General features: G+C 34.6%; 1 pseudogene; it reads left to right on the top strand.

Moving 5' to 3' along the window:
* Positions 1–6,365: 6,365 nt before the first annotated feature.
* On the top strand, positions 6,366–7,560 carry LOC109505109 (zinc finger BED domain-containing protein RICESLEEPER 1-like; annotated as a pseudogene).
* The last annotated feature ends 5,477 nt before the right edge of the window (positions 7,561–13,037 follow it).

Genomic DNA, 13,037 nt, shown 5'->3' on the forward strand with positions numbered 1-13,037 from the left:
TTTGGTTTGAAGCATATAATATTATGGTGTATTAATCAAACATATGCCACTTGCATCCCTACCCAAAATATTTCGCTTATGAAGCACTTTTCAGATCTCCTCCTGACTACCATCATTTAAAGGCTTTGGGTTGTTTGTTTTACCCTTGGCTGAGGCCTTATACTCAAAATAAACTAGATTTCTGATCTGCAAAGTATATTTTCTTTGGATATAGCTCTCAACTCTCAACATAAAAGATACAGGTGTCTTGACATTGCTACCGGCAAGATATATATATATATATATATATATTTATTTTTTTTTTTTTTATATATTATATATATCATGCTATGTTCTATTCGATGAACAAGTGCTCCCATATTCTTCACACACTTCACCACCATTCCCACCTACAGATACCAATCTTACATCCTAATTGGGTTCCCTCGTGGCTTGGTTACCTGCTAGTTGACAAACTAGCTCCACCGATACTATTTGGTCTCATCAATCTTCACCCATACTCCCAGCATCCATGCGAGAGTCCACTCTTATTGTCGACTTGAATCCTTCACCCGTGACTAACAACTCAGAACACCACTGATTAGGCCCATCAATTCCTCTGCCAAATACCATCCCATTTAATTCACAGCCCTACTCTACCTATATCACCTACCCCAATAGAGATCATCAATCCCATGCCCACAAAATGCCTAGGCACCTCCCCTGCCATAGAACCACAACCCACTAGCCTGGTCTCACTACCTGGTAGGTGGTAGCATGAGAACCCATCCTACATGGTTCTACAGTCTCAAAATGGAATTATCAAAAAGAAAGTCCTCTCAACTACTAAACGTCCCATGCCTGCTGTACTAATTGCTAATCATGACGTTGAACCCATATACCATGCTCAAGCTGTCAAAAGACAGAGTTTAATGCTTTTCAACAATAGGGTACTCGAACCTTAGCTCCTTACAAGCTTATTTGAATGGAATTGGAGGTGGGTTAATTTTTTATCCGATCAATTTTTTTTTTAAATTTATTTAATTTGTATCTAAAAAAAAAAAAAAAAAAAATAGAAGAACCACAAAATAAGATTTAAAGCCCCATTTTTTTATTGATTAATTATTTATATATAAATTAAAATATATAGTTTTCATTTATAACAGTGAAATACGATCTAACACAATTTATGTCGAATTATTCTTCTTATTTTTTAGAAGGATGTTATTTTTGAATAATTTGGATTGAACTCTTTTTTCTAGTTTAAATAGAATTAGATCTCTAAAAAATATAATAAATATAAAAATTATAAAAAAATATTAAAATTTTATAAAAGATAGATCTCGATTTTTACATCAATTTTATCTTCGCTTCATTTAATTCTTCACAAATTCAAAGATATCTCTATGTCAAAATCTTTCTTGAAAAGAAAAGTTTCGATTTGATTAGTTCATTTTAGGCCTAAATGATGAAATTTTGATCTAATTTAGAATTTTTAAGGGCTATTTTAAAGTTTTAGATCTCAAAAACATAACCAATTTCAAAAAAAAAATATCATCAAAATCGAACATTGTATGACTAGGTTAATGACTCCTGAAGTTTGGCACACGATATGGCTTTTGATGTGGTGGATTTATTTTTGGATTCTATCTAGCTCTACTCATAGTGCTCGACATGATCCACATTAGGTTTTCATAGTAACGAATATGATCCACATTGAGTCTAGTGATCCCGTAGTAGCCATAATATTCTATATCGAGTTTGATGATCCATTTAGATTAGAATTTTTTTTGTTTAAGAAATTTAGCTCCTGCTAAATCAAAATTGAAAATAGAAAAATATTTGCTTCTCTGTCTCACGGTTGAATCATTTGGCTTTACTTGAAGATGGTTTTAGTCTTGATCTTTCTTACTAGATATAAATCTTGATGTCTAAACGGAGGAGATAACTTTGCTATAGGAGTTGCTGAAGCTTGTGTTGATGGCACTGCTAATTGAGATACAATTTGGATGAGTTGGAAAATCTTCTCCTCTAATTATTGAGATGTCCCTTTATCTCATCATCCATCGAGATAGAACTAGTATCCATACTTATCTTTATTCTTCGATGTACTTGAAGCACGAATAGTCTTGACTGCTTGTATTACTTATGCATTTGGACCTCCGATAGATGCAGAGGATCAAAGCTTTCATACCAACTTGATTCATTGGAGAGAAGTAAGATTTTTTTTAATCTTCTCAACTTAGATTTGACAAAAGAAAAAAGAAAAAGATGATTAAAGAATTATGAAAGTAGGACTTAATTCTTCTTTTCTTTCATTGATTAATTCTCTATACATAAACTAAGATGTATAACTCATATGTATAATAGTGAGGTCCGTTCTTGCATAATTCAGATCGGATTCATTTTCTTATCTTCTAGAAGGATGTTTATCCTGGAATAATTTAGATTAGACTACTTTTCCTAGCTTAATAAAAGTAAATCACTAAAATATATGATGAATATAAAAATCATTAAAAAATACTAAAATTTTATAGAAGATAGATCTCAACTTCTATATTAACTTTATTTTCTATCGCTCCACCTAATTCTTTATGGATTTGAAGATATCTTCTGATCAAAGTCTTTTTTGAATTTTTTTTTTTGATTTGATTGGTCTATTTTGAGATCTAAATAATAAAATTTTAGCCTGATTTTGCCTTTATAGGGACTATCCCAAAATTTTAGATCTCAAAAAAATATCTAATTTTAATAAAAGATCATCAAAATCGAGCATCATATGATCAAGTTACCATCTCCTGAAGTTTAGCACATGATTTGGCTTTTTGAAGTGGCAGATCTTACTTCTAAATTCTATCTAACTCTATATGTACTATCCAACATGATCCAAATTGAGTCTTGATAGTGACGAAAGTGTTCTATATCAAATTTGGTGATCCTTTTGGACATTCGTAGTGGTTAAAATAATTTACATCGAGTCTGATGATCTATTTAGATCAATTTTTAAAATTAAATGCACCTCTGATGGATCCATTAATAAATACAAAGTTTGCTTGATGGATAATTTAGTAGGATTATCAGATTCGATGTGGACCACTTTGATTACTATGTATAGAAATAGATAAGATTCAGAAGTAAGATCTATTATAATAAAAAGTCAGATCCATCATATTGAAAAGTCGAGTTATAAGTCAAACTTTCAAAGATTACAACTTGGTCATTTGACATTCGCTTTCGATGATCTTTTTATTTTTTCAAATTTAGTAGTTTTCAAGATCTATGATATAAGGCCACGCACTTCAGGAGGTGGTGCCTCTAGCAACTAGACTTAAATTCCTTCATTTGGGGTTTGAAAGATCAAACAGAATTTTCAATTTGAGTAAGAATTTAATCATGCATAGCTATCAATTTAACAAGAATCCTGTGGAGTAATAAAGAGAGTGGATGTAGAAGTCATGATCTACCTCCCAAAAATTTTATATTTTTTTTGATTATTTCTACTAGATACAACTATGTTAGGCAAAAAAGTCTGAGAATTTGAAAGAGAAATTCAATCTGAATTGTACGAAGATGGATATCTTTTTAAAAATTAAGAAAAAAAATCTGATCCAAATTATGCAATGGTGGATCTCACTATTACAAATAGACGTTGTGTATCTAATTACTTGTTAATTAATCAATGAAAGGAAACGGACTTAAGCCCTAACTTCAAAATTCTTCTCTTTTCTAGTTTTCTTTTGTGAGATTCTTAAGTAGGTTGAAAAAAATCTTTCTTTTTTTCCAATCTAATCAGCGGCTAAGAGTTTTAATCCACAACCTGGTGTTGATTTCATAAAAACTTTTGGCCTTATGGTCAAGCATTCTACTATTTGGATTGTTCTTTCATTAGCCTTGGCCCATAATTAGACTTCACATCAACTAAATATAAAATTTGCCTTTCTTTAATCTTCAAGGACTCAGCGTACCTCAATAATGTTTGTCTGATGAGATAATCCATCTATGGACTTCGACAAGCACCTAGGGCCTGGTATGAAAAGTTTGGCTCCAACTTGTAAGACTTGGGCTTCACCATCTCCTTTTCCAATCCTTCTTCATTTATTCACAATATGATGGTGACATTATCTATCTTCTTTTATTTATTGATAATATCATCCTCGTTAGGAACAATCAACTTTTTCTTTATCATCTTATCAATACTCTTAGCAATTCCTTTAACACGAGGGACATGGCACATCTTTCTTACCTCCTTGGTGTTGAGGTTCATCGAATATTTTCAAATTTATTTCTCATCAAAACAAGTACATTATGGACCTTCTTCAACATGCTAACATGCTTGGGTGCAAATCAGTGGCCTTACCATCATCTCTCCTCCTCTCCATTTCTATCCAGGTATCATTTTTTTTCTATTTTTTTGATAAATTTTTTGGGTCATTTTTTTTCACTTTGGGATTTTATTTGAAGCTTGGTTAATCCTTACATCGAATATTAGCATTAGTTCCTATGATTTTTCACTGATATATTCGATTTTGTTTACTTTTTTTAGGGTTGTTGCTTTGTGGGAGTGGGGGAGGAGTGAAGGGAGAGTGGGGAGGAAGGAGACTCCCTCATTCCTGCCATCTATGCGAATTGTTTACTGTTGAGCCATCTCTGATCAATTTTTCTCTATCCTCTAGCTTTGGGCCGGGTGTTTTGAGTTGGGAGAGCTGCGGTGATAAGGTGGCGATAGAAAGTGTTATCCTGAACGCTTTTGTGAGGCAGGATTTTAACATTTGTAGGATCCATGCTCCACTCTGGTTCTTTTCCCAGATGAGAGTGACATGCTTCTTATTCCCAATTCATATTGCTTAGTTTGACTTGAAATCTATTTTTTTCCCTCTCAGATTAGTTTTGGCTTTCAATCAAGAGTCCAAAACTCTCTTTTTCAAAGGAAAAAAAACATATAGATGGTCTGAAGAGGTTTCTAAACGTCACAACCTCAAATAACTACAAAGCTTCTGCTTTTATTTAACTGTGTCACTTGTATACTTCTCCAAACTACCTTATAGCTTCTGCTTATATGATATCATTCTTTTTAGCTTGTCCAAAGCACCCTATGTTAAAAAATTTGATTTCTGGTTATAACCTTTATGGCATTTAGCATTTTCCAAATTTTATTGTGCATATGCTACATATACAAGACATGAAATTAGGATTATTTGTTATTGTGTTAACTTATGACAACTACTCGTATTGGGACTGGCTTTCGACCATAAATAAAACTGCTTTAAGGGTTGTATGAAGAGATTGTCATGATTTTGGATTAAGATTTTACTAATTCAGCTATTTTTAATGGCAACAATCATGGATGGTCTACTTTTGCAGGCAACTGATTGCAGTCATTTTAATTTAGCTATAGATTAAATAATAAATATGAACCTCCTCTTCTTTTTTCCTCTTTGTTGTTCTAATTATTTAGTAATTATGTATACTGGTTTCTTAAATAATTTTTTAATTTCTATGGCATGATTAGTTTTATTTGTAGATTTAATATTTGTAATTCTAGTACAAGAGTAAATTATATTATTTTTCTTCTAAAAGCCAACTATTTTCTTTTTATATTAGTGTTCTATTATAATTAAATTATATGATATAGATGGATAAATAGTTTATCGTGGATGTAGATTTAGGGAGTGATGATGATAGGGTAAATGAATCAATGCCTGTTGATTCTAATATAGCTATAATAGGTGGTTCCATAAGTGGCAAACATAAAAAAAAAGATAACTTCTTCCACTTAACAATTTTTCTATATAAATGAAGCAATCTAAAGATGCAAGTATATAAAGTGTGGTATGAATATGCATTTGGTGGTAAGATTGGGATCGAAAATTTGAAACGACATATAGAGAGTTATAGAAAAATCATGATATAGGACTGATGATCCTATCACTATCTCAAGGGTCTATATGTATGCATTTTAGTAAATTTGATCCTGAAAAATTCTGTGAATTGGTAACACATGCAATTATTAAGTATGATCTATCATTTTAGTTTGTTGAGTATGAATATATTAGATTTTTATTTGCTTATATTTGTGAGGATATCAAGTTAGTATCGTGGACTACTGTAAATACAGATGTGTTAAAATTGTATAAAAAAGAGAAAAAAAATTACTGTTTTGGCTGCACTCAATTTCTTCTAGGATAAGCTTGACTTCAGATTTATGGATATCTATTACTACTAGTGGATACTTATGTTTAACTGTCCATTTTATTAATGAAGATTGGATGTTGCAAAAGAAAGTTCTTAACTTTTGCTTCAGGCCTCCTCTACATAATGGCATCTCTTTATGTGAAATAATTTATGGTTTGTTGATTGATTGGGAGATTGAAAAATATTTGTATTGCATGACTTTAGACAATGCATCCATAAATAATGTTTTTGTTGACATGCTAAGGATTCAACTTAATTTAAAGAATGAACTTTACTCAAATGGTGAGTTCTTTATATCCGATGTTGTGCTCATATTCTCAACTTAATTATACAAGAGGGATTGAAGGAGATAGATGAAGGTATCTTCAAGGTTTGTGAAAGTATTAAATATGTCAGGGGTTCATAAGTTCGAAAGTAGAAATTTTTGGAATGTGTTAAACAAGCATTTTTAGAAAGCAAAAAAGACTTAAAGTAGGATATTCCTACAAGATCGAATTCAACTTTTCTGATGCTAGAGAGTGCTCTTGTTGACCATCATACTTTTCTTCATTTGAAATTAAGTGACTCCAATTACAAGTATTATTCATCTGAAGAGGAGTGGGGCAAAATTGAGAAGATTAACAAGTTATTGAATGTGTTTTACAATGCTATTTTAATATTTTTTGAAGCTAAATATCCTACAACAAACCTATATTTTTTTCATATTTTTCTAATTTAGCTTATTTTAAGATAAGAGGTGCAGAGTGTAGATATTTTCATGCAAAAAATGACATGGTAGATGTATCAAAAATTTGAAAAGTATTGGTCAGATCATTGCTTAGTTTTAGCCATGGTAGTTATTTTGGATCTTCGATATAAATTTTAGTTTATGGAGTATTATTATAAGAAGTTAAATACAAATAGTTGTACTAAGAGTATGTGCATCCATGATTATATGTTTGTTTTCTTTAATCAATTCTTGGTTTCTTCTTCTAAAACTCCAACAATTGGTACATCAAGTCATGGAGACATGAAGAGTGATATTTTTTGTGAGACTTCTGGTCCATATAGAAAAGTAGATGCTTTTAACGTAACATAAATTTTTTTATCAAAATAAATTTATTATCTTTATATATGATATTATTTTAATACATAATTTATTTTATTTTTTCAATAATGTAAGATTTTGATATCTTTGAAAGCTTTGATTTTATAACTACTGCACAAAAGTTATAATTAAAATTATATTTGGATGAGCCTAGAGTTGATAGGAAGTCTAATTTGGATATCTTTGATTTTTGGAAAGCGAATCAATTTCCATATTCTCAACTCTCTCTTATGGCACATGATATTTTAAGTATTCCAATATTTACAGTTGTCTTTAAATTTGCTTTTAGTATTAGGGGATGAATACTTAAGAAGTTTCGTAGCATACTTAAACCAGATATTATCGAGGCCATGTTTGCACTTGAGATTGGATGTTTGGAAATAAAGGTATATATTTTATATTTTCATTAGTTACATTGCTATTATATTTTGAATGGATTTATCATTAACCATTGTAATATTTCAATATAAATATTTTGGAACCTGAGTTAGATGAGATTGTAGAATATGTGATAAATATAAGTTCTATCAATAAAGCCCAATTAACTCAATGCTCGACCAATATTGACGCCAACCCATAAATCATAATGAGATGAATCATAGTCATTGTTACTTTTTTTGTATTATATTGCTCATGTTTGTTGGATATATTATCTTGTTAAGTTACATTTTGTTTGGAATCTTTTTTGCTTTTTATTTGAACATGGATATTGTCATAGTTTGGGACTCTTTTTTGTTTGACTATGGATGCTATCAATCGATGCATGGAGTTATGAATTAGATGGTGGTTAATGTTACGGTGGTTGTAGTTTATGTTTTTTTTTTTATGATGGAATTATTTTTCAGATTTGCACATTTATAAAATATAGTTTTATTTATCAAAAAATACTAAGAGAATTGTGGTTTGGCTTGTTAAGTTTTGTATGTTGTTGGATATATTGGCATATCATCATGAAATTTGTTATATTGTACACTGCTATCTAAAAGTTTATTCTAATTTTTTCTATATTTAGACTTTTGTTTTTGTTTTTTTTTAACTATTTGATGTACTAAACAGGCTGGGTTGGGCTGGGCTAGCAGGTTCTGTTTTAAACGAGTTAAACAGGTTAGGTCGGGTTGGGTTAATAGGTTATTCATTTAATAAACAAATTAAATAGATCGGGTTGGGGTGAATAAATAGGTTATCTATTTAATAAATAGGTTAAACAGATTGGATCGGGTTGGGTTAATAGGTTACCCATTTAATAAATAGCTTAAATAGGTTGAGTCGGATTACCTATTTATTAAGCATGATAGGTTCAGATTATAAATTCTGATCTGTTTAATAAATAGGTCGAGTTTAGATTTAGAATTTTTTAATCTAATCTATATCTGATCCGATCTGCTTAATTATGATTGATCTGATCTGCAAATGATCCGACCTGTTTATGACTGAGCCGACCCAATTGCCACCTCTAAGTAGATCTGCATGCTGCAATCTTGAGAGAGGATGATAATAGTCTAACTGAAAACATGATCACTCGGTTATACACTCATCAGTACTTGAATTTGTTAGGAAGTTTGTTAACAATTTGTTAGAGCTGGTGTGGAAGTCTATGAGTTGTACTGTATGTTGTATCTATGCAATTAAAAACATAGGATCATTTAGATCTATGAGTGGATAATCATTTTCATCAACTCTCTTTCCACTCTTAAAACTGCTCTATAGTTTCCAATTATACATCAAAATACATAGTGCTCATTCTAGCTTACCTATCTGATTACTTCACAGATTAAATGTCTTCTTTACCGGGTTATCTCAATGTCATGCAATCCCATAATAAAAAAAAAAAAAGTATTGGAGCTTTCTTCATTCCCTGCGCTTTTGTCAGATGCACCAGCCCTCCAAAAAATGGCAGGGAGATGGCTGAGAAAAGTCCGCAGAGTAGTAGTCCTCGAGAGCCTGAAATGCTACGTCGATTCATTTGCTTGGTGTGATTTACTAGAGTTTGAGCCATTCACGGAGCACCACATCGGTCAGATCTCTTTGAAAAAGAAAAACATGAAGGTGTAAGTGGGTAACACTATTATTATTTTCTATACCGAAAGAATGTTAGCTGCGATACTTGCACATATGTAGGGCTATATCCTCTAACATCTCAATAAGTAGGTCATCCTTCATGCGCAGGAATGATCGTTCTTCCACCACAATATCAACCGTTGGATCATTTCAATCACAGATCTTCAAATACTCTTAATTCCTTCGTTCATCCATCTGCATAGATCTAGAAGTAATTATTGCACAATCCGACACTGGATTCCTGTGAAGGAAGGTGCATCCTTCTTTTGTGTGCAATGCTTGTCTCAGACCTTCAGCCAATTACGTTGTGAGTGCAGATAAATGGTGGCCAAATATCATATGGGGAGTGGGTTCCAAACGTGGAATTTGCTGAAGCTGTCCTATTGTAACAGGAGAGATTCTTAGAGAAATGGTAGCAAAAAATTGGAAGGGGTGGGCTTCTACCATTGATGTTGTCGCGGCTGTACCATTGTAGCGGTAGATTTTCTTTTTTCGGGTAAAGGGATGGTTGGAGAGGAAGCTTTATAACTAAATTCGAAGGTGTAGGGCCATCAGAAGACTCCTGTGGCTGAGAGCAAAAGAGGAGTGAAAGGTTCTTTCAATAAAATTAAAGACATGCCCAGCTACCCCTACCTCATGCAGCTTCTCTTTAGTGGTCCAACCGAAGAAAAAGCTACTTTGGAAGATAGCTGGTGACCGTTGCTCTTTCTATGTCACTCAAATTTATCGTGAAGCTAATGGAGCTGTAGATTTAGTTGTAGCTTATGTGGCGGCACTCTGGCCGGACTTCGTGGATGGGATACACATCCGTTCCTTTTTCTCTATTTATATTTTTATTTTAACTGTGGGATGTACTCATGCAACGATTATTATAATTCTTCCATTTCATTAAAAAAAAAAAAGGGGGAAAGCAGGGCAAGTTAAAAGTAGTGGTCTAGTCTGGTGTAACTTACGTAAGAGCAGAATATAATGGCTTTGATTTTTGACTTCCTTTTCGTTTGAAACAGTTAAAGTTGTCCACTTAGAAAGTGCTAATAAAAGAGCAACCGGTGGTGTCCCGTCCAAATGTATGGTTGGAAAGTTAATTAAATTTCCTTTACACTGCTTCTTATATTTAGTGTTTTGTTTAAGAATAAAAAGTGGATTAAGAGTTAAACTGTCATCATTCCCCTACCACTATGGATTTGTAGTGTTGAAAAGAAAGTGATATACCCTGAATCAGAGCATCTACCATGATGCCGGTGACTTAATGGCAGCCCGATATGTATCTTTGATAGAAGGTGATGGAGCAACTGCCTAGTCTCTACCACGTGATCTTTTACGACTATGCTAAAAAAACTCCAAAGTCTTTTATCCACAAAACGACAAGCAGCTGGCCCTCTCGCTACTCCACCTCCTCTTCTACTCAGCGAGATCTGTAATTTCAACAAACTTCAAAATATGTGAGTCATTATTTCCTAATAATTAGAGCATGTCCTACGACTGTTAAGCTAATAGTGCACATTCTCAAGATGATAGTTATCCACTTTCGTCTATATAACTCAACTCCCCAGGATACTTCAGAGAGGTAAACACTTGCTTCGCATGCCTTCTCCTAGAGACTGATTTCATGTGAATTGAAATCTCTCTCCTCCATAGAGCTTTGAGTTCTTCCAACTTCATCTTCTACATGGCATTCTCTAAGCTTCCACTTTCCATCTCCTCCTCCAATCTACGACACTTCATATTTGACTCTATCACTGAAATCTCTCTGAAAGCTTAAACGTCTTCTATTTACTTCTATGGGAGACTGACTTAGGCATCGGAGGTTCCACTACGGAAAAAATTCTAGTGTGAGTACTTCCTATCTTTGGTGGTTGTGCATGCAGGACTCGGCTTGAGGGATCAATCGACGACCAAGCATTAGCATCCAACCTAGAGGTCTTGACTAGCTATCCTGTGACCATCGCTCTCTCCCTCTTAACTCAAAGATTAGCGGCCTGAGCTAGTTTGACTCTTTGATGGTAAATAGATTGGTGCTAAAGAAAAATATGACCTATATCTGAGGTCCAGAGCTTTTCTTTCTCTATTATTCGAGTTTGAAGAATAGAAAGACTGTGGCGACATCTCCACCACCCTCCCAGAGGTACACATGGAACCCATCGACCCCAACTAGGGTCATCGGGATCTCAATGTTCCAATGGTGTCAACTACCCTGACCGTCACCTTTGAGTTGTTCCAGCAGTAGATCCAGGTACTAACCACCAAAGTGCATAGCCTGCAGTAATCGATTCATCAGCCTAGCCTGGCACCAAGTGATCACCAGACCTCAGTTCACCCTGATCTTCCTCCTTCCTCGAGGAGTTTGAGATGGGGCAACTAGTCTTGCCCCACTAGCCCAGAGAAGTTCTCCAGATCTTTCGATCCACTCATCAGATCCCCAAGTGAGCTTCCCTTCATGATTGCCCTCGACCATCTAGTTCAAGAGGGATGACTCATGTCCCTCAGCCTCACCTCAGGGATAGTGAGTGAGGTAAGGAGCATGAACCCATTCCTCCTTCTCTTTCACTCTCTTGTTCCTCATAGGACTCTTCTACAAGCGGATCTGCAAGTTGTTAGCCTAGAAGGAGGTCTGGATGGCAGGACGATTTGGATCGAAAGATCCAAGAGGTGGACCACTATCTTGAGGTCCTCCGTCAGCACTAATTGACTTCGAGAGCAAAGCCCTTATTCACTACTTGTCCTCCCTTCATGGAGCATATCATGAGAGAGCCAATCCCTCGCTGTTTCAAGGCACCATCGATGGACATCTATGATGGCACCACCGACTCCCATGACTACTTCAAAAGCTTTAAGGCTCTCATGATGTTGCAGAGGGCCTCAGATGCTCTGTTGTACAAGTCTTTTCCTGTTACTCTTTAGGTGCTGCTCGAGCTTGGTACACAAAGCTTCGATCGAACTCCATCCACTCTTTTGAGAAGTTTGATTGTTAGTTTGCTGCTTAATTTTAGAGTAGTAGGAAGCCAAGAAAGGGCACACATGCCCTCTTCTCTATCAAGTAGGAAGATGGAGAATCTCTCCGAGGCTATATGAACCACTTCAAAGTGGCCATATTGGAAGTCCATGATTTGGATCACTCGGTCATGATGTCAGCCCTCAAGAAAGGGATGAAAGCAAACAATATCTACTTCTCCCTTTTGAAGAGGTTTTTTCGCAACTTCGCTAAGCTTTCACCCATGTCAATAAGTACATCAACAGTGAGGAGTAGATGGCAGATAAATAGAAGGAGAAGATAGAGTAAAAGAGAGCTAGGGAGAATCACCCAGCTCCTCAATAGGAGAAATAGAAGTGTGAGAGAAAGCCTCCCTGTTGGTCTCGGAGCCCCCATTGTTTTGAGGACTTCATGCCTTTGCATGTTCTTTGGAAGCAAATCTTGATGAAAATCAAGAACCATGACATCCTTCGATGGCCTGAAAAGATGAGCCAGTGATCCCGGTGCGATTGGATGAAGTGCTGCCACTTCCACTAGGACCATGATCATATGGCTTACAGCTAAAGAAGGAAGTAGAAACCCTCATCTAGCGAGGGTATCTACAGGACTTCATCAACCATCTGAAGGATGCTGAGGTCTTGGGATGCAAACTCTAGCCCATGTGTTGCTCCCTAGATTGATTTTGATGATTACAAAGCAGTTGAAGGGGTACCAATATTTTTTATTTGAAAAAGTCTTTGTGCTCTTCAG

The sequence above is a fragment of the Elaeis guineensis genome, chromosome 11, assembly GCF_000442705.2.
Source record: "Elaeis guineensis isolate ETL-2024a chromosome 11, EG11, whole genome shotgun sequence".
NCBI lineage: Eukaryota > Viridiplantae > Streptophyta > Magnoliopsida > Arecales > Arecaceae > Elaeis > Elaeis guineensis.